At 41.6% G+C, this 20,768-nt stretch overlaps 1 protein-coding gene across 1 annotated transcript in view; it reads right to left on the minus strand.

Moving 5' to 3' along the window:
- LOC118783553 (calsyntenin-2-like) overlaps positions 1–20,768 on the minus strand; it is a 201,853-nt gene that overhangs the window by 90,298 nt on the left and 90,787 nt on the right. The window lies entirely within an intron of this gene.

Consider the following 20,768-nt stretch of genomic DNA (forward strand, 5'->3'; position numbering starts at 1 on the left):
GAGCAGTGGAAGAAGGTCGCCTGGTCCAATGAGTCCCGTTTTCTTTTAGATCACGTGGATGGCCGTGCATGTGTGTGCCGTTTACCTGGGGAACTGATGGCACCAGGATGTGCTGTGGGAAGACAACAAGCCGGTGGAGGGAGTGTGATGCTCTGGGCAATGTTCTGCTGGGAAACCCTGGGTCCGGACATTCATGTGGACGTCAATTTGACACGTGCCACCCACCTAATCATCATTGCAGACCAGGTACACCCCTTCATGGCAATGGTATTCCCTGATGGCAGTGGCCTCTTTCAGCAGGATAATGCACCCTGCTACACTGCACACATTGTTCAGGAATGGTTTGAGGAACATGATGAAGTGTTCAAGGTGTTGCCCCAGCCTCCAGATTCTCCAGATCTCAATCCAATTGAGCATCTGTGGGATGTGCTGGACTGACAAGTCCGATCCATGGCGGCTCCACCTCGCAACTTACAGGGCTTGAAGGATCTGCTGCTAATGTTTTGGTGCCAGATACCACAGGACACCTTCAGGGGTCTTGTAGAGTCCATGCCTCGGTGGGTCGGTGCTGTTTTGGCGGCACACGGAGGACCAACAGCATGTTAGGCAGGTGGTCAAAATGTTTTGGCTCATCGGTGTATATGCTCTTGGTCAATAATCACATGAGGTTCTCCACTGTACCATTACCCAAAAAATGATTCAAACTTTTTTAATGCTTAAATGAATAAAAAATGAACTCGCTGATAAAGGCTGAATTCCCCTGCCTACACAGAAGGGAGCCTAGGGTCTGACACCATCAGAGTCATCATTAAGCTCTGCGATGAGTCATTAGAGGACTGCAAGTCAGGACCAGACCAGCACTTCACAGTTCCAGTCCTGTCCTTCTTTGCCTACACATATATACCCTAAAATAATCTCTGTCTAACATGCACCTAACATGCATTCTCTGACACACATATATATATATAAAATACCTGCGTTTCACCTGACACACTCTCTCTGTTACAGCCAGAGCCACAAAAAATAATCTTCCACTCATCTCACAGTCTATCTTCCTCTCTCTCTCTCTCTCACACACACGCACACACACACACACACACACACACAAAGATACCTAGATTCCCACAGAATCTCCCTGCAGCACCGACTGCTCTGTTCAGGTGCTGCAGTGCTGAGTGGTGACCTTGATAACAGCTCGGCCAGCCTAATTGCTGTGGTGGTACGTGATTAATTGGATGAGTGCATGCTGGATAGCTCCCCACATTAGCTCTCTCATTAGATGCCAGATATTTAGAAAAGTAACAACATGCCTGACAGAGGCTGTGCAGTATGCTGAATGCAAAGATGCGCTCCAACAGAATGCAAACGACTTCTCCAATAGTATCTTGAAAACCAAAGGCTGCTGCCTTAATATTTGCCTTTGCAAAAGCAACATTTTGCAGGCAATGATCAAGTCCTAAATTAGACTTACCCTAAACATATACTACTGTACTTCATCAGATAGAGTTTCAATCTACATCAGATGACTAATGTACATGCTTATCAGATGTGTCTCCAAGATGTCAAATAGCTATTACCAAGTAGTTATTGTGTAATATTGTGCTATTTCTGTTTACCTTATCTAAAATTTGTTTATCTGCATTGTACAGGCATATATTTAAGTAGAATAAATAACAATACGGATTGGATTGTCTTTTTAAGTGTGTATTTCCCAACTTCAACGGTATTTGATTTTGCTCAAAACAAAAATGCTGGTTTCTAGAAGAAACAACCACTCCTAGATTAAACTTAAAGCAAATGCCAATTACTTCTGTATTACACCCAAAGGTAAATCTGTTACTGAAGGATTAGGAAAAACCTTTACTGATGGATTATACCCCAAGCAAGAGCCTATTACTAATGGGTTACACCCAAAGAATTTAAAAGATTACCTCTCTGCAATGCTATAAAAGTATACCAAAACAATATACCAATTTGGGGGTATGAATAAATATTGAGTGTACTGTATGTACACACATATACTGTATATTCCATGTTTAAAACTATCTCCACCTTGCATAACAACTTCACCAGATATATAAAGAAATCCTGCATATGACTGAATAAATGGCTGGGAATATCTGTCTTCTTAACCCCAGAACATTTCCAGTACTGTCTCTAAGTGCAGAAGTATGTGAGAGGACAGTAAGTGGATCTGTGCCTCTGATTAAATTTTTCACTGGGCTACACTGGGTGGACTGGACTCCTCGTAGTAGCAAACAATCAATGCAACACAAATGTCATGACAAAACAGGCGATTAGACAAGTTGTCAGAGTTTAATGTAAACAGGCTTTGTGGAAGAGGCATCGATTTCAATTTGTCACTCCTTGTTGGGTGGTACAGGCACTAGATGACATTTAGCTTTTACATGCATGTGCACTCGGTCTAACTGAAATGTAGGAGCATTTTTTTGAGGGATATTGATCATTGTTAGATTACATTTACATGCCTGGGTAGACCTCGCTAATCTCAGTAAGGGCAGTCATGCCCGAGGAAGTCATTTGTAAGTATCTGAGTCTAAAGAGATGCACACAGGATATTGTTTTAGTGTTTGCAGAGCTTGCATAAATGAAATGCTTGCAGGCAGCAGAAGTTCCCTTTGAATATTTAAGATTCACTCAGCATAGCTGTAACATGGCAGCCAATCTGCTACAGTGTTAAGGAAAAATAATGATAATACTAAACCAAACTTTATTCATTTGCTAGAGGTGAAGAAGTGGTATGCTGAAGTATGCAGGCAGAAAGGAAATGGGAACAACTCATGCAGTTTTAGTATACTAGTTTGTCAACTTCTGTACATCCTCACAAGGTTAGTGCATGCAGACAGGGGTGGGGGGACAGATTCTTATTTGCTGTGTACTAAAATTCTGCTCATTAACACTACCACTGTATGTTTTCATAATAGGCATGTCAGAGACAACATTGTTGATTAACTCTATTAATTACACCATGAAGCTATTGTAGGTGACCTACAATGGAAGCCCACATAACTACAAAGCAGACCAAGACTAAGAGACAGAGAGAGAGAGAGAGAGAGAGAGAGAGGATGATCGAGAAAATGCAAGTTTGTGCAATACAGATAGTAGGAGAACAAAGGAGAGAGAAAAAGTGCGGTGAGATAAAGTTGGAGAAACAGCAAGAAAGAATGCAAGAAGGAGGGACAGGGAGAGAATGAGCAGAGAGGGAGGGAAAGTGAAAGAATATGTGAGAAAACAAAAGAGGAAGAGTCTGTGTGAGACAGTGGATTAAAAGACAGCCGCACAGAAATTATTCTGTGTCTTTGATTTGGCAAAGCATAATTACTTTACCAATACAAATTTGGCTCAAAATGTATAATTTGGCCATAACCCTGTCTTACAAGGAAATGAATTATGGGCCTCGCTCAAAAGCCCCAGTTTAAAAAATTGGAACAAAAAGTCTGTGATTAGAACTTTATAAATTATCCTGCAAGGTAACAGTAACGCCCAAAATAAGGCATGTGGGACCAAATTGGAGCTATTTCTCCTCAATATCCAAATCCAAAAAAGAGCAGCCAAGTCCTGCTGCTATTTAAATCAGGACAATGTTGACCAAGTGGTCCAGAGGGTTTCAGATCCAAGCCAAAGTGGAACTGCCAGAACTCAGATTCCAACACCAACGTCAAACACCAACACCAACAAAAATCCCTAAAATAATTGTGGGTTATTAATTGTCCTGCTTTTTGTTGTTTTACATATACACTATATGGACAAAAGTATTCAGACACCTGACCGTTATACCAACAGGGACTGTAATGACATTGTATTCAAATACATATACTTTTATATGGAGTTGGTCCCCCTTTTGCGGCTATAACAGCTTCCACTCTTCTTGGAAGGCTTTCCACAAGATTTTGGAGTGTTTCTGTGGGAATTTGTGCCCCTTCATTCTGTAGAGCATGTATGAGGTCAGGCACTGATGTTGGACAAGAAGGCCTGGCTCGCAATCTCCGTTCCAGTTCATCCCAAAGCTGCTCGATGGGGTTGAGGTCAGGGGTCTGTGCGGGCCAGTCAAGTTCTTCCGCACCGAACTCATCAAACCATATCTTTATAGTCCTTGCTTTGTGCACTGGGGCACAGTCATGTTAGAATAGAAAAGGGCCTTCCCCAAACTGTTGCCACAAAGTTGGAAGCATAGCATTGTCCAAAATGTCTTGGTATGTTGAAGCATTAAGATGCCCTTCGCTGGAGATAAGGGGCCTAGCCCAAACCCTGAAAAACATGTGTGGCCAAATACTTTTGTCCATATAGTGTCCCTTCTTTCATTTTGGGATCAATATTTCTTGCTCTGTTTTGCACTTTGAAAGGTCCTGTGAAACCGTACTTGGCTGTATGCTGTGTAGTCTTGAGTGCTCTCAGTGGTCTCAACATTGTTTTCGTGTGGGTAAAAATTGTATGTTTTGTGCGTATTACTGTACATATGGATATTTTGGTTGTTAGACATGTAGAATTGTACTGTATATTTATGGTGACATTGGAGAATCTAACCCAATTCTTACAGGAAATAAATCCCCATTTTACATATTGGCACTGTTCATTCGACTTTTCCGAAACAATTCTACAACAAATAACCAGGACCCCTGTATACTGAAAATTGAATGAATTACAGAACAAACTTGAATGCTGTCGGGCCTCAAATGAAAATAACAGAATTCATTGCTTTAGACATACTGTGCAGTTATGACCATGTCAATACAATAGAAAATAGAAAATCATGTCGAAAGAGAAGGCGAGAGGATTTACAAAAGAAAAAATAAAAATATCCTAATGTCTAATGACTCAAGAGGAAAACACCTGTAGAACAAAATTATTACTAAAAATCAATAAGAACACCACAGAAAAAAACATAATTAAGCATGAAACACAAACCATTTTAACTCCTTCAGACCCATGAGGGTGTGGATGTCCCATCCAGCCAGTTTGAGTAGACAAAAGCCACTGCAGGCTGACACACTTGCTGCTCACAACACACTTGTGATGTTCCACTATTTATCACCATGTCTAATCAGAAATGACATGTCCTTTACCTGGAAGACAGTGCCAGCCTAATCTCTGCAGTGAGCCTTCAGCACTTTCCTGTCGCTCTTAACAAACTGTCAGGCCTGCAATGTCCATTTCATCTGTCCTCATCCAAGCTAGCTGTTTTTCCAGCCTTAAAATTCCTACACATCTCATCAAAGCATAAGAATTTTCCCCTCCAATTGAGCTTGGGCTGATACAGACGTCTTTGCCACTTTTAGAAGAAAAGATGCCTGTTGGTTTTAGATATCAAACAGACTTTCCCTTCTATACTGCAAGGGCAATTACAACAGAGCTACAAGTGGCTTATGTTGTCCCAGTTTAAAAAACAGTTAACAATCACTGTGTGCTCCAGAAACAAAGAAATTCATTATCATTGTTATCAGACGGTCATTATAAGAAAATTCTTGACCAAAACTTCACCACATTGCCCTCCCAATTTCATTCTTTGTAATCTTCTGCAAACAAGTACAAACCAAAATACTTCTTTCCAGTCCTATACCGCATTTTCCCCCTGGCATATAATGAGGAGCCCATACTTTTATTAGACAGAGAACAGGAGCCTGATTCTTTCCCGTGTGGCAGACTTTTTCATATACACTATGGCTCAGCCAGAGAATTGCTGAGAGCTTTGGACATCTTCAGTTCCAACAATAAAAGCAATATCATCCACTTAAGCAGACATTGAAATAGCCGACCCATTTAAAGTACAAGAAAGTGTGAGCCCCGCTAGCCCATAACAAACAGAGTGATAGCTCAGCGGCCAAGCTGTGAAGCCTTACTTGCCTCATCCTCCTCAGTGCATGAAGTAATACTGCAGCAACTTGGAGAGCAATAGCGGTAATGCTGCCAGTAAATGTAAATTGTCTTTCCACAAGGCCAGGGGATTGCTCACTGGTTTGTTATGCTAGCTATTTATACTCTACCTCAAATTTTGCAGTAGTTTGTCTCATAGCTAATTAGCTGCCTTAGCTAGCTAGCTGCCCATCACTTGCAACTGTATTATTAGGAAAAACACACTCTGAGGGAAAAAAAAAACCTAAGAGTTGAACCCATCAAGCAAATCAAAACTAAATAGCAGTGTCAATACTTTCTCATTTCTGAATTTGTTCATCTTCTGCTTTGACAAGTTGCTGGTAGCTTGCAACAAACTGACAAGTCGGTTATGGGTTGAAAGGAATCACAGCACTTTCATGGTTTATGTTTTAGTGCATTGCTCCATAATAAGAAAGTAAATAACTGCTGACATGGAGAGCACTGAAGGAAGCACTCATTTGCGGGTCATGTCATGCCTTTCAACAAATTCCTGTGTTCCAGAAAGAATCCAGCATAGGCTCGAAGGAGCCATATGCTAATTACTTTATTTCACAACTAATATTCTATGTTAAATTTAGTGTGAATGGGGTGTACATCCTCTTCAATCTTCTTACTTTTTAAGTCCAGCTGGTGAACTGCAATCCTTATCCCAACCAACACATGTGCTACACACAGCTCCCAAAATATTCTTACCTTCCCAATTCCTGTCAACTAATTCTCCTTTCTTCAGAGAGCGAAAGGGAAAGAGAGAGAGGGAGACAAACTGAGGGAATGAATGAGAAAATATGTGTGAGAAAGAGAGGAAGAGAGAAAGAGAGGGAGCTAAGGGGGGGGGGGGGGCTGAGGAGTCTGCTGACTTCAGGTCATTATCTCACACAATTTGGTTGAGAACATGGAAATTTACAGGGCGCCACCGGCATTAGGGGAAAAAAAAAACAACAACGCACAAAAGAGGCAAAGGAAAGCCTCCGATTTTCTCCCCAGAACTAACCTTTTTCTCCCAGTAAATTAATTGAATCCGTTTCTTTTTAAATTGCTTTTTTTAAGGAAGGGCTTTGAACTTCCAGGTTCTGAAGAAATTTAGATGCAGCAATACCTGTTTTAAATCTGTTAGCTTATTAAAACTGCCCCTCTAGCCTTTCATATTTTTTTCAAGTCATTAAATTATTTTCAAAGGCACAAAAGGTCTTTAAGGCTCTCCCCAATCCAATTCTGGATTTTTTAATTTTAATATTTAATCACACTAAGCCTGGATTAACATGCCACGTATGTAGAATTTATCAGTGGTGACACCAGACAAGTTCATATCACAGGCACTTTTCTTTAAGACCCCTAGTGAAGTAAAAGTGGTGTTGATACCTGGATTGTACCATAAATGTTTATTTATGAGGTGTCCTGTTATTCTGCTACTCCAATGTCTGTGTGAATTTTGCACTATATGTTGCATTGTTGAATACTACTGTTTTGGTTAAGGATTGCATTTCTGTGCTCTGTGATTATGAACACACATAATCTGCCATATTTTTTGACTTCATTGTTTATATTAACAATGCTTCTGACTGTAGAGCACATTCAATAAGCATGGAGTAAAAATGCAAAAAAGTACAATAACAAAGAAAAAAGGCATTCACACCTTGTAGGAAACTGAAAGGTATGATTTTCATCAGCTGTGAAGTGGAAACTTTTGACAGAATGTTCTTATTCTGCAGTGGTCTGTGGGAACACCCAGCAGCAGTGCATTACACTGTGGCTGTTTACTACCATGATTACTGTGTGGGATTTACCTTATTACCATATGTTTTTACCCTCACTCTCACTGTGGGAGAGTTCAGACAATATATTACGTGAGATTAAGTATCTCCAGATGGAGGCATATTTGATTAGTTTCTGATGTTTGTAAGTGGGAAACCAGAATGGTTTCTATGATGGATCCCTGTGGGTCACACCAAAGAGGGCAGTTTTCACTGGATAGTACAACAATAAGAACTAACCTTCTGAGCTGAGTTCCATGTTCCTACATGTAAGAGTTCGGGGTCATGGTGGGTAGGTGAGGGGGTGTCTGAAAGTCAGCTTGTTGTTGTCCACCCGAGGGGTGCACAGAGAAAAGAAAGAGAAGCTCTTTTTAATGAACGCTCTCTCCTGCTCTACTCTTCAGCGCAGATCACCCAACATAAAAGGCCGATGTGTAACTAGAGGGTAGAGCATAAATAATATTGATACTATAAAAGATACATAGATTCCTAATACAGCTGTCATGCTCCAAACCCAGCTCCTGCATTGATATTTCAGACGCTGTGGGTCTCTGGTGCATCAACTGCCCTCACCAAGACAGAAAAAGCAGAAATATCACTGCTGCTTTGTCTGTTCCTGCTGTTCTTTTTGCTTCATTTCCTTGTAATTTTAATGCACCCGATAGACATGCTTCACCCCAGCACAGAAATGTTACCCTTCACCCCCAGGGTATCTCTCTTTGGTATCGCCCACTTACTCTCCCTGACCTTTCCGGCCGACTGATGAAAAATTGATATGTTGTTGTGTTTATCAGCGTGTGAGTGTGTCCCGAGTACTGCTGAAAGAGCGTGCCCATGTCCGCCTCCCCACGCGGGTGGACAGAGAGGGGTACGTTTGCGGGGCCCCCGTCCCCATTGCTCCGCGGTGCTGTGGCGAGTTCTGATTAGGCCCAATGGCTACACCATTGGAGATGATCTATCTGAACACCCCCCCTGAGAAATGAATTACTCTTTTTAATTTGTGCACTCTGGCATTCTGCAAGTGGCTCGGAAAGCAGAGAGGGCACTGTGTGGACTGGGTTTTTGCGGAAGTCTTCCACGATCACACGCATGTTTCACTGATGGAGTAGGAAACGTTGTAGAGAGTATATATACAAACACACACACACACACACACATACACACATGAGACTTGTCTGGAGTGGAGGGGGAGAGGGCAGGGCCACAGCATTGCTCACTGTCTGAGGAGAATGAGTCACCCCTCCAAAGTGTCCTGGGTTGCAAGCTGACGGAATGAGATAATGAAGACCTGGTCTAAAGGGCCACGTGTCACGGCAAATATAGATCTCCTTCCTATTACTAACAAAATTGACTGAATGTGAACATATTATTCCATTTATAGTCTATAATAAGGATGTACAGGTGCAATTTCCTTATATTGCTTTCTTTGATAGACAGCATCATCACTGTCTCTGCCAGATGGTGCAAGCTGAAGGTTGTGTATAGCTGTCTGTCAAGTTGAGGGAACATATAGGGGAAAAAACGGAAAAAACACAGCGAATGCAAACATTTACCTTCATCGAACACCATATTGAAGCCAAACTCTTTCTGGATTTTTCCCAAGAGCACTCGGGAACTGTCAGGTACTGTGCAGTGGGTCTGAAGACAGAGTCGTGTGGTATGTAAATAACCTTGGGATTTGAATAAATCTGTGCCGGACAAATGCAACATCAAAATGAATAATTCCTCTTATAAAAAAATAAAACCATTACAGCAAATAACAATAATAAGAGCCAATAATAAATTAGCGTTTGTTGACAGTGCAATAGGTCTGCTTTTCAATCAGGGAGAATGCAAGAGGGTAATTAATCAAGGCAAATTATTCACAGAGCAGTCTGGGAGCTCACGCAGTGTTTGTTGATATTTATTTGCTCATTTAGGCAGTTATAAATTCTCTGCTAATGAAACCAAATGGCTTCACACTACAAACTTGTCGATCTCCTCTCCCTATGGCCTCACCCATGATAAAAAAGGACATTAAATCTTAAATCACTGCCCAAACTGTGAAGCAAACTTATGAGGCTTGTGGAAGAGTCTCTGGGGGGATGTATCTGACATGAGGAAAACTGCTGAGAAGGAGAGGTGGAGAAAGGAGAGTTTACAAACATCCTTTGATTCATATTATTACCAGTTATAACACATCAAAGCTCTGATTATGTATGAGCAAGTTGCTGTGGTGCTGCATACTGCACTGTGGTGAATGACGGCACTAAAGTGGGTCACCTTGGGCATAGTGCGCTGTCATTGGGGATTTCATGTCATGTTATGCAAACAGTTGGACCACAAAGGTTAAAATTAATAATGGCCTCAATTTTGAGATTCATGCTTAAGTCATTCATTATTTAAAATTGCAACATAAAACAATTACATCTATCCTTTTCAGTTCACTCTCCTGTTCACCTAAGAATGTACAGGTTTGGAATAAATGTGATGGGATTCAGGATAAATCTCTCCGAGTTTACCCCAAACCTGAATGCACCCCAAACCCTTCCACGAAACCTGACACAAATCATAACCACTTACACTATGAGCTACACGGCATACTTGCTTACAGCTTTGTTATGCATAAAACACTTATGGCGGGATGTTGCCTAATTTAAAGTGGAACCCCTTATCTAACTCATCTTGAGGTAAACTGAAATGCGACGGTCACCCTGACGGTGCCCGTTTCTCAAAATGGAAGCCGGCGCGCTGCAGAATCCAGCTTTGAAATTTTGACCGCCATTATCTGGTAACGCTGTCCCGGGCAACACCCATCTCTACGGGAAGCCCTTCGGGAGCTCTGAAATGCTGAGGAGCAGACAGGGAGGGTGGAGGCACAGCAGTATTCCCAAATAAGAGTCTCTCCAGTGCGCCCAGCAGAATACCTGCATCCACAGCACGGCTTTCTGCGGCTGAACTTCGGAGGGCAAGAAGACCCGGCAAAGCATGGAGTGCGCGGGAAAACAAACGCCTGCGCGCAAAAAACAAAGCGAACGAATTCAGACACGTACTGATTATCATTTCTGAAACGCGGGACAGACAAATGTTTTGGAGAACATCTTAATTGCAGGGTGTCAGAGAAGAGAGAGACACCATGAATACACAGGGACACCCTTGGAATGACATGCTGTCTTCAGAAAGTGGGGAGATTGAACACTGGCGGTGCCATCATCGGGAGTTGGTAAACAGCGGTCGTATGTCACTCCCTCTCTCATCACCACCCTGCTTCCTCTAGAGTACTGGGTGTACTTTCTGCTGCTCTCCTGGGTTCATTAACACAGTCTGCTATTCAAAAGAGGGAAAAAAAAAACTTTCCCTAGTAAGGTGGAGGAGAAACAATGGGGTGTATTCTCTTCCTGAAGTGATTATTTAAGCTTCATGCTAATCAATTAACTGGTGCTTGCCTGCAGCAGCCCTGAAAACCCAGCAACATCTGGCCCAGAGCCAACCCCATAAAGCAGACTGACACAACTCTATACACCCCCCAGCACACATACACTCATTCATAGACATGGGTGCGCACACACACACACACACACACACACACACAAACTCAATGGGGAGCATTTCAGATGACTCCAGTACTCAGTATGAAATGAGAAGACATTATGCTGTGCACGTGTAACCCTCCAACACAAACATCCGCTTTTGTTTTGCCTGACCAACCAAGTTTATTTCTGGCTGCGATTTTAACCAACAACTCACTTCAGAGTCCTACTCCCCGCAGAGACAGCGTCTGTAATGAAATGGGCAATTGAATATTTGGCAGGCTGCGCTGACTTTCCTGTTAAACCCACAGTCTTCCAGTGACTTGCACCAAGCATTCAGCACAGGGGCAAATAAACACTCTGTACCCCTCCAGGACTTCAGCGTCCTCCGTCTCCCCAAAGCGTGCAGCTAATGAGAATCCATGCCTGCAAGCACATCGCTGATCGTTGAGAAAAACAGCTGGATGATTAAGAAGACGATCCAATTAGCAGAAATATAAATTACCCCCTCCAAATGTCGAGTGATTTATAACTAAGTAGGCACAATTCACGCAGCAGATTTATTATCTCCATAACCATTAGTAACCATCACCAAGAATAAATAATTTCACAATAAAACAGTCAATTGAGCTTTTTCATGTGGAAGAAAATGTTAGTAGCTTGGAGAGAAATGAAAATCTGAGAATGTTATTGATTTCTTTTCGGTTTTTCCTAGCCCCACCCTGGCGAAGTTCGAAATTTCACAGTTGATCGGAGAGTGCAATTTAATTGCAGCATGGTGTCACTGGCGCAGGTCAGCTCCAGGATTTCCCAATCAATGTGGACTTTATTAATCCTGCTGTGCTAAGCCTGGGAGGCTCACCAATGACTTTTCACATACTATGAAATGGTGTTGTATTGCTATCACCTATTTTGTAGTTCTTTCAGGTTACAAGCCATGCCACTTGGGATACTGTGGTTTAGAATTGGTAGTTTAAGGGTACACTTTGAAGATGACACAATCTTCCCATTTTTCAATATTGGGTTAACAGTGAGATTTACAAAGTTTTTTTCTTTGGAGAAACCTAACTCTCCCTATTTCAGTATTTGTGACATATTTTTCCCCAAGCTGTTTCTTGACATTTATACTGTAATTTCTGAATGCAGGCTTAATTAAAAAAAAGAAATGGATTTTGATTTCCCAACAGGGTAAGGGTAGTGATTCTGGAATGGTACTTTTGACCAGATGGTCTAGTGTAGCATCACATGGAGCATGGGCAATAAAATTCAAATGTTTCTTCCTGTATTTTTGAGTATTTATCAACAGATGCATCCACTATGTTCCTACAATATGGTGGTGCAACACCATCCTGTACTTAACAAGAGGCTGTGGAGGAAAACCAAGTGGGAAGACATTAGCAGTCTGATATAAGTCTGGGTTGATGCCCTATGCTCCTGAGGGGGCAAAGATGAATAATCAAGTAAGCTGCCGTCTACATTATATTTTTATCCTAGGAAATTCTGTGATAGTAATCATCCAGAAAAACATGTCTAGCCTTTTTGGGCTGATGGGTGGATAGAACTGCATGGAAGTCTGCATGAAAAGTCTCAGGTCAGTGCTTGACATAGCCTATGGAAATTCTGAGACACTTACGGCCGTTGTCTTTCTATCTGCTCATGCACGGAATGTGTGGTGCTGCACAGAATAAGAAAGATCATCTCAGATTCAAAGGCTTTGGGCACAAGAGGTGATCATGTTTGCCTGTGTGCAGGTTTGTGATCAAGGCAGGATGTGGCAAAACCGTATCAGTTGTTTAAAAAATGTCCCTATAGGAACTCATTTGCTACAGAATTTCCTACAGAATGTAACTTTTTCAAGGGGAATTAAATCCTAATGGAGCAGCCAAATCAGTCTCAATACTGTTTTTTTTCTCAAAGACAATATTATTAGCAGTTCGCTGAAAGTCACAGAATTGTAGTTCACAACTTCTTTGATGCACTGCTAGTAGGTGTGATGATTTCATGTCATGCTGGTCTGATTACGCAGCTTTTAATTGGCTATCACACCTTTGAGAATCATCAACTAACTTACTTCTTATTCCTAGTACCTCTCTCACTCAGACAGACACTGCAGAGTGATGAGCAGCGGGATGTAAATTCAGCATTTAATGAATCAATTCCGGAGTACAAGTTTGAACTTTCCGTACTCAACGTGTCATCCTGAAGCTGGCACATTATCTTTTGAACTTTTGAATCTGCTGCAGCTGTCGCCTGGGGTCAAAAGTGCAGTTTGTTACTGCTTTTGAGCTTTCTGTACCATGTTTGGGATCCCTCAGCCTGTTTCTGATGCAGCTCCTCTCCTTTGGCTTTATATTTAGCCACACTGGAGTTTTGTCTTATTAACTTATTTCACAAATAATGCCAAAAAACATGCATACATAGCGGCACCACATTTATTTATTCGGACTGACTTAAACACCTTGCATTTACATGTTATCCATTTCTACAGCTGTATATTTACTGAAACAAGGGAACAACAGCAGTGACCCATCTGAGAAACAAAACAACTGGGCTTACAAGACCTGCCCCTTACCACTATGCCACACTGCCACCCCAATTTCTGCTGAGATTTGGCAATAGTACCATGATGAGATTGATAGCACAATTACTAGCAAGACATTTCAATTATGGGGGCTGATCATGGCCTCAACTCGAGGCAGTATCGGAGTCACTGTGGAGTCCATCTGAACCAAACCTATTCACAATTATTTGATCTTCTATCCCTTTTAAGTAAGAGAATGCTGTACCACATGCAGAAATCCATTTAAGCTACATGATAATCCACCTGCAATAAGTACGTTTTCAACGTGTCCAATTCTTTAATTGAGAACCCTGGTCGTGTTTCGTGTTGCTAAATAGTGCTGAACTAGGGTTTCTTGATGAGTTTCTTGAGTTTCTTCATGATATTAAGACTTGTACAAATGAAGAATAATTTAACAGTAGGGTAAGGGACATCTCAGCAAGCAAGTAGGAAATAGTAACAAGAAACGGTGGTACTCATGCAGCAAAACTGACCAGTAGAAACTTCCCAAAGGACTAGTATGTGGAAGCAGCACTGGCATGGGCAAAAAAAAGTAAGGATTAGTGATTGAAAAGGTGTCACAGTGTCTGCAAAACAAATGCTCAAATGTCACAAATGTCACAACATTGAACCAGACTTCTCTGCTGAGTGACAAAAGGCCTTCTGTGAGCTGATGCTAGCCTGCAAGCATGGCACAGTGCGGTCTCTCACGTTATTTTCTGGGTGTCTGTGAATGTTGATGGTGATGCAGAATGACAGAGACACAGTCAGAGGACAGAGGACAGAAGTATGAGACTGAGAAGCTGTTAGGCTGGGAGTTTTCTACTCTCACCAGTGAGTCTGAGAAAGTGTGAGCCTTGGAGTGATTTTTAAACTCATCAGTGAGTCTGACAAAGTGTGAGGCTAAGAATAATCTTTATACCTCACACCCAGTGGTTTAACAGAGGAATAGAAGGATTTCCAAGTGACCGAATGATCAAAAAACTTTGTAGAGCCATGCTCTCTGAGGGCAAATGAGTCAGAGTGATCACTCATTCAACTCCGCTGTCATCACCAAACAACGCCTGAAATGAAAATTGCATCTACATTGACCTTTAACTGTCCTAAGCACTTTACCAGTGTCCCCGTGCACATTTATGCCTCTGCTCTCTCAGATGTCCCAAGCACATCAGAAATGGCACCTCTTCCCCTTTAAGGCCACAATCGAATAAGAGGACACTTTCTTTGAATACTGCCGCGGAGATGTATGGGTCTAGAGCCTTCAGCTGATCTGTTTCATATTGATTCTGTGGATTACAAGGGTGAAATTGCATTGCCGTCGGAAACCCTGGTGAGGCTGGATGTTTTCAGGGCCATTAAAAGGAGTAATCATATGAGTGTACATGAGGGACATCTGGCCTGAGCGATTGCTGTCGGGCCTAGAGTGGCCGGGCCACATAATGACATTAAGCTCGTGTAGCTACTGAAAGCGAGCCAAAGAGCAGCGCTGATGCTGTTCAGCACGGCTGTCTCTGCCAAAACACGCCTCCTTCGCCTTCATTTACCCTCCAGAGCTGGAGCCAGGACTCCTGACTGTACAGCGAAATCAAGAAACATGAATGGGGAGCAGCCATACTGAGGCAAAGATGACTGAGTGCTGCACAATATATGACTGCGTATAATAAACACTCTGCTGAGATACGCGCTGAAAGCGCTGCGCCAGCTCAGGTTTCAGGTGAAAATTCCCACCTGCAATTAACTGTCCTCCACTTGTGCTATCTGCTGTTACATGTAAACAGGTCTCAGGTGGTTCAGCGTGTTTAGGATCACCTGCTTACATCAGTCTGAGCACACAGAGGGGGCACTCAGAAAAAGAGAAGAGCAGCGCTCCTAACATCAGAGCACGTGACTCTGCTACTTGAATATGCATAAAAATGCATAAAATGCATACAGTGTTTTTTTTTCCCTATTGCCTGTTTGCAAATTCCTTCTTTCGTTGAGGCTATCACCAGCGAATTCTCCACGAAAAGGACATACATTTTGTTTTACCAAGGAAGAGAGAGCAAGCAGTTCTGATTGATGTCACTATCATTCTGTGCTGAGACAGAACTAGAAGAACATCCTTTTGACAGGCCAATGGTTTTAACAGAGGCATAACATGATTAATAAGAGAGTATAGTCCACATCAGCGATTACAGGACGGAATTAGGACAGAGTGCTCTGGGAAGGTCAGGAACTGAACCGAAGTGCTACCTTTCCAAAAAAAATATCCCAGGTTGAAAACTAAATATACAGGGTTTTTTTTGTCATTATTACTGAAATGTTTGCCCAAACATCATCATCTGCCAAACAATGGCAAGTAAACATTCATATGCTTTTTCATTCTACTCTGCAACAAAATAAATGAAGAAATAATGCTGGCCAGCGTGCAGTCAAGGGGAAATAATAAATGATGAGTTTGGTGCTTTAGTCGACTTCAATAATTCACACATTTCCTTCCACAATTCACACTGATTATCACTGAGAGGTATAATCATGTAATTTTGAGCGTCACTCCCATCATGAGAGTAAACTAAGAAATACTGTCTGGGGGCAAATATCTATTCTCACTATTCACCAATAAAAATCTGATGAAATATTGTCAGAGAGGCTGCTTAGAGTGCAGCCTATTGAGAGAGAGATGTGAGGAATGAAGGCATGTTTGTAATACAGGAATGAATATCATCATGGGCCTCATCAGGCAGACAAACAGAAAAGGCCAAAAGAATAAAAAAGACGTGGACTGAAAGCCACATAATCATCAGACAACTGTACAAATTTTATATCATCTATAGTTGATTTAAGGATTGTGGCAAAAGAACATCTAATTGACCCAAGAGAAATGCGCTTTTTCCATAATTTTACAAAAAAGAATAATACACAAATGTTGAATGTTAACCGTTGCTTATGTTTCTTTTTCGTTGTTCATTAAATACCCTGTGAGCTGTGGTCAGGCTGAATGCAGGAGATGAGTCCGATTTAGCTTGCCATTCTTCTCCTTTGCATAACATTTTTTTGTGTTACTAAACGAATGTCCTCCACTCGAGCATCAATAAACAGCAAAAGATTCAGTGAAGAGCTGCAGTGGAATTCATCCCAGCCCCTGGGAGTCTCAGCGGTAATGAAACACATGTGCATGGCTTGTAAAGTGTAGCTGCATAGTGTCTGTTCTCTCCTTTTGATCACATGTGCTCACGCGAATGGGAAGTAATATGTGCAGAACCGGCAGCTGGGCTGACCCCCCGTTTTCAAAACGGTTCAATTGTGAATATTAGCATTCTTCATTAAAGATCACAACGGCTCCACTCCCGTGTTTGACAGCCGAATCATCCATATTTTCCACCTGCACACACCAGCAACTGGAGTGGAGGATGGGGGGTGGGGTTCTTATGAAGACCATCTGGGACGAAGGAAATAGATTGAAGGAAATGATGCAATTCAAATCTGACTCTGGCTCCCTGTAAATGCAACACGGTGGAGTTTTCGTTTCATATGCTTCTGCCAATGAATCTAGCTGACGCAACAGAAGCACTTTATCGATATTAACAGAAAGCACATGCTCACTACAGTGACCAGAGCATGTGCCTTCGGTTGCTTCCCTAGCTGGATGCAGCATAACAGATACAAGTAAATACAGCATAGGGAAATAAGAAACTTACTATAACTTTCCATGCATGCTAGTGTATGAGAAATATGTACATCAGTGTACGGTAAATGGCTTGCTAGCTATAAGCATCGCCACAACCTCATTTTGAGTAGGCAGTTATTTATTTTTTTCTTTAATGCATCCAAAATGGTACTCTCAGGTGGAAAATTACATTTTTGCTCCTACAGTGGAATGTTAGATGAAATAAATCCGATTTAAATTGGTATTTGGCTCATAAACAAAAGTTCAGACAGGAAATATGTTCAATATGCATTCAATGTGAACTGTGTCCTCAGTGTGAATATAAACTGCAAAGCTTAAGGATTTTAATAAGACCTTTATCAAGGGCATGCAAGGCGCTACCTTAAAAAGAAAGAAACATGACAGTGGCATGGAAAATAAGAGTGAAATAATGCACTATACTAAAATGTGAACTCAAGAAATGTTACCTGTTATGAATAGAAATTATGCAAATACCTACACGGAAAAATGTCAGAATACAACAATTTATAACCCAACAGACTGTTGAAAATGACTGACATTTAATACACCTGAAAGAACAGAACATCCTGTGTCCAATTCAACATGAACTATCGATGAAACTTCAGCTGCATTACCAAAAAGGAAAATGAATGGTTAAAATATGTGTAAATGAGTGAAACTGCAAATATTTATTTGCAATTAAGATATACACACACACACACACAATATATATATATATATACTACTGTAAAACATAATGTGTTTTATATATATATATATGTATAAACACACTATGCTTTACAGTAACTGCATTTGGGGTTATTTTGTAAGAACAGGTAGGTTGCTGAAGTTAATTCCCAATGTACTTTTTATTTCTGAAGGTTCTACTCATCCCACACCTGAAATATTCACTGCCATGCATTTATTAATTCCCCCACTTTTAATCTTCGCCCAGAAGGATGCAGAGTTAAATAGTCTAAATCAAACTGCTCCTTCTGCATTCCGTTTACAGCCGTGGAACCACAAGGTGTGGAAATATCCTCAGAGCGTATATAATCTGCACCGGCGGAAAGCCAAGGCACAATGTATGGTACTTTAAATCCACATGAATGAGCAGTAATATTGTTTTTATTCTGGTTGCAACTTTCCGTTGGTCTCCACTACTTGGCTATATTCCCAGGGCACAAAGCAAACTACAGATTTTCTAAATGAATTCCTGGCCTCTTTTGATTGTAAAACCAACAGCAGGAAAAGCAAAGTGTTGCAGGAACACCACAGTGCTGTACATCATCCCGGGTGGGAGCGAGGATTAATGTCAGAAATGCAACCATAACTGCAGCCCAGATTAAAAAGGAACAAATGAAGCCTCTGTTTCTTGTGGTTCAGGCAGAGTCATCCTGAACAGTAATTTGACTGAGAAAGACTCCGGTGCATACAAGCAGACCTAGTCTCCGTTCTCCACGGAGATATCGCCTTCCCCGAAACGACAAGCCATCCTTTGTGTTCTTCTCCAGCATGTCACGTACACGTTGGGTTCATTGTTGTTTCACATCAAAGCGGGCAACTACAGCAGGCACTTAACAATACTAGGCCACATTCCCACAGCAATTAACGTGGTGCCAAGGGGACACCCATCTCTTTTTGTACGTGAAACAGAAACAGGATTGATCCCAGAGCTTCCAGTGAATAACAGAGGTTTTTCAGACTGTCTTGAAAGGAGCAGAGAGAAGCAGTGTTATTTTTACTGCAGGCCCCTGTGCTTCATCTCCATAGCAGCTCTATGTGCCATTTAGCAGCCCCATTTGCAAAAGACATATCACCACTTACAAAAATAACAGGGTGTGAAGTATCGCCTTCCTGGCTGTCTGTTCTACTCTCTTCAGGTACTTTGCATAGTTAGCTGAAGGTACACCACATTACTGATGGTATCGCTTTCCCTCATGTGAAATTCTAATGGGATGAGATGTGCCCCTTGTCAAAGAGGTGCACTGCAATTTGACACATTCCTTCCTATTAGATTGTAGATATCCTTTTGCTTATGCTACAAATAGACCCTGGTACCCTAAAACAGAGCATGTGTGACTAAAGCATGTGTGCTGTTTCCATACAATGCAAAATTTCTTGGAGAAGTGCATTAAAACTTTGTTCTGTATGGACAAAACTGTACTGTTAACGCAGCCATATGTACAAACCCATTTTTGTGTGATATGAAATGGCCTGGCTGCCAGTGCGCTCCGAGTGCGCTCCTAGATGAGTCCTGTCCATTGGACACTGTAGGCATGAGTGAAGAAGGACACACGCCTGTGGAATGAGCTGCCCTGCAAATCAGAGGCAGCACTGAAGCTGCAGTGAATGACATGTCTGTTGAGACCCTCATCTGAGTCATCATCATGGCCAAGGTCAGACAGGTCTCCAGTAACTTCAGGCAGATTGTCACTGACCTCCACAAGCTGGGAAATCTTTATAAAAGTCACAAATATTTCACCGTCATTTTCCACTGTAGTTGTCCATTATTAAGAAATACAGTGGCAACCCTGTCAGGAAGAGAACATGAGTATATTGCAACCACAAACTGTGAGATATGTGGCTCATATGAGGCAGGAGCAAATCCAAAGGCAACTGTTGAAGATATATATTTATTTATGAACATGACTTAGTTTTGCCTTTGCGCTTCTAAGACCAAAGTGTAACATTTTAAGCAGATGAAATGGTAGTTTTTTCTGTGATACTATTACATCATGGTTTTTCCTATGTTATCAGAAGCAGAAATAAATATTAAAGGCATTATACACACACACACACACACACACAAGATGCCATGTGTTAGTCTATGTACTTTCATTTCTCTCTTTTTCATACTGGTTCTTTGAACAGTGCATTGGTAGGGGTGAATGTGTTTTTAAACAAACTTTTTCTATTTTCAGAGCTTCAACAACAATGATATGCGCTATGACAAGACACATGGGACAATAGGCTGTTAAAAACAAGACAGCAAGGAAGCATTAGTATTTCATAGCTGTCAGAGTGGAGATTAATTCCAGCCATTTTAATTAATGAGGTGTAAATGCTACCTGCACAAACCTTCCTCGTTTGGCTGAAAAGCTTTTGAATAAGAATCACTTCAGCTAATTACAGAACGCCTGTCACCCACCTTCCCTTCTCATTGAATTATCTGTACCAAAATCCATGCTGCTGTGTGGAGGATTGCCATATATAAAGCTCACCAATCATGACAGAATACCTCATTTTATGGTGAAGCTGCCCCCCCCCCCCACACTGCCCACCCCATAATCACAGCCATTCCAGTGACAGGGGATGATCTGGCTGTCTTTCGAGGCCAATCAGCCACAGGGACGGGGAGGTGAGTTTCCAGATGCCCCCAGGACATATGCTGTGTGGCAAAATATCTG

Source organism: Megalops cyprinoides, chromosome 9, assembly GCF_013368585.1.
Source record: "Megalops cyprinoides isolate fMegCyp1 chromosome 9, fMegCyp1.pri, whole genome shotgun sequence".
NCBI classification, from domain to species: Eukaryota; Metazoa; Chordata; class Actinopteri; order Elopiformes; family Megalopidae; genus Megalops; species Megalops cyprinoides.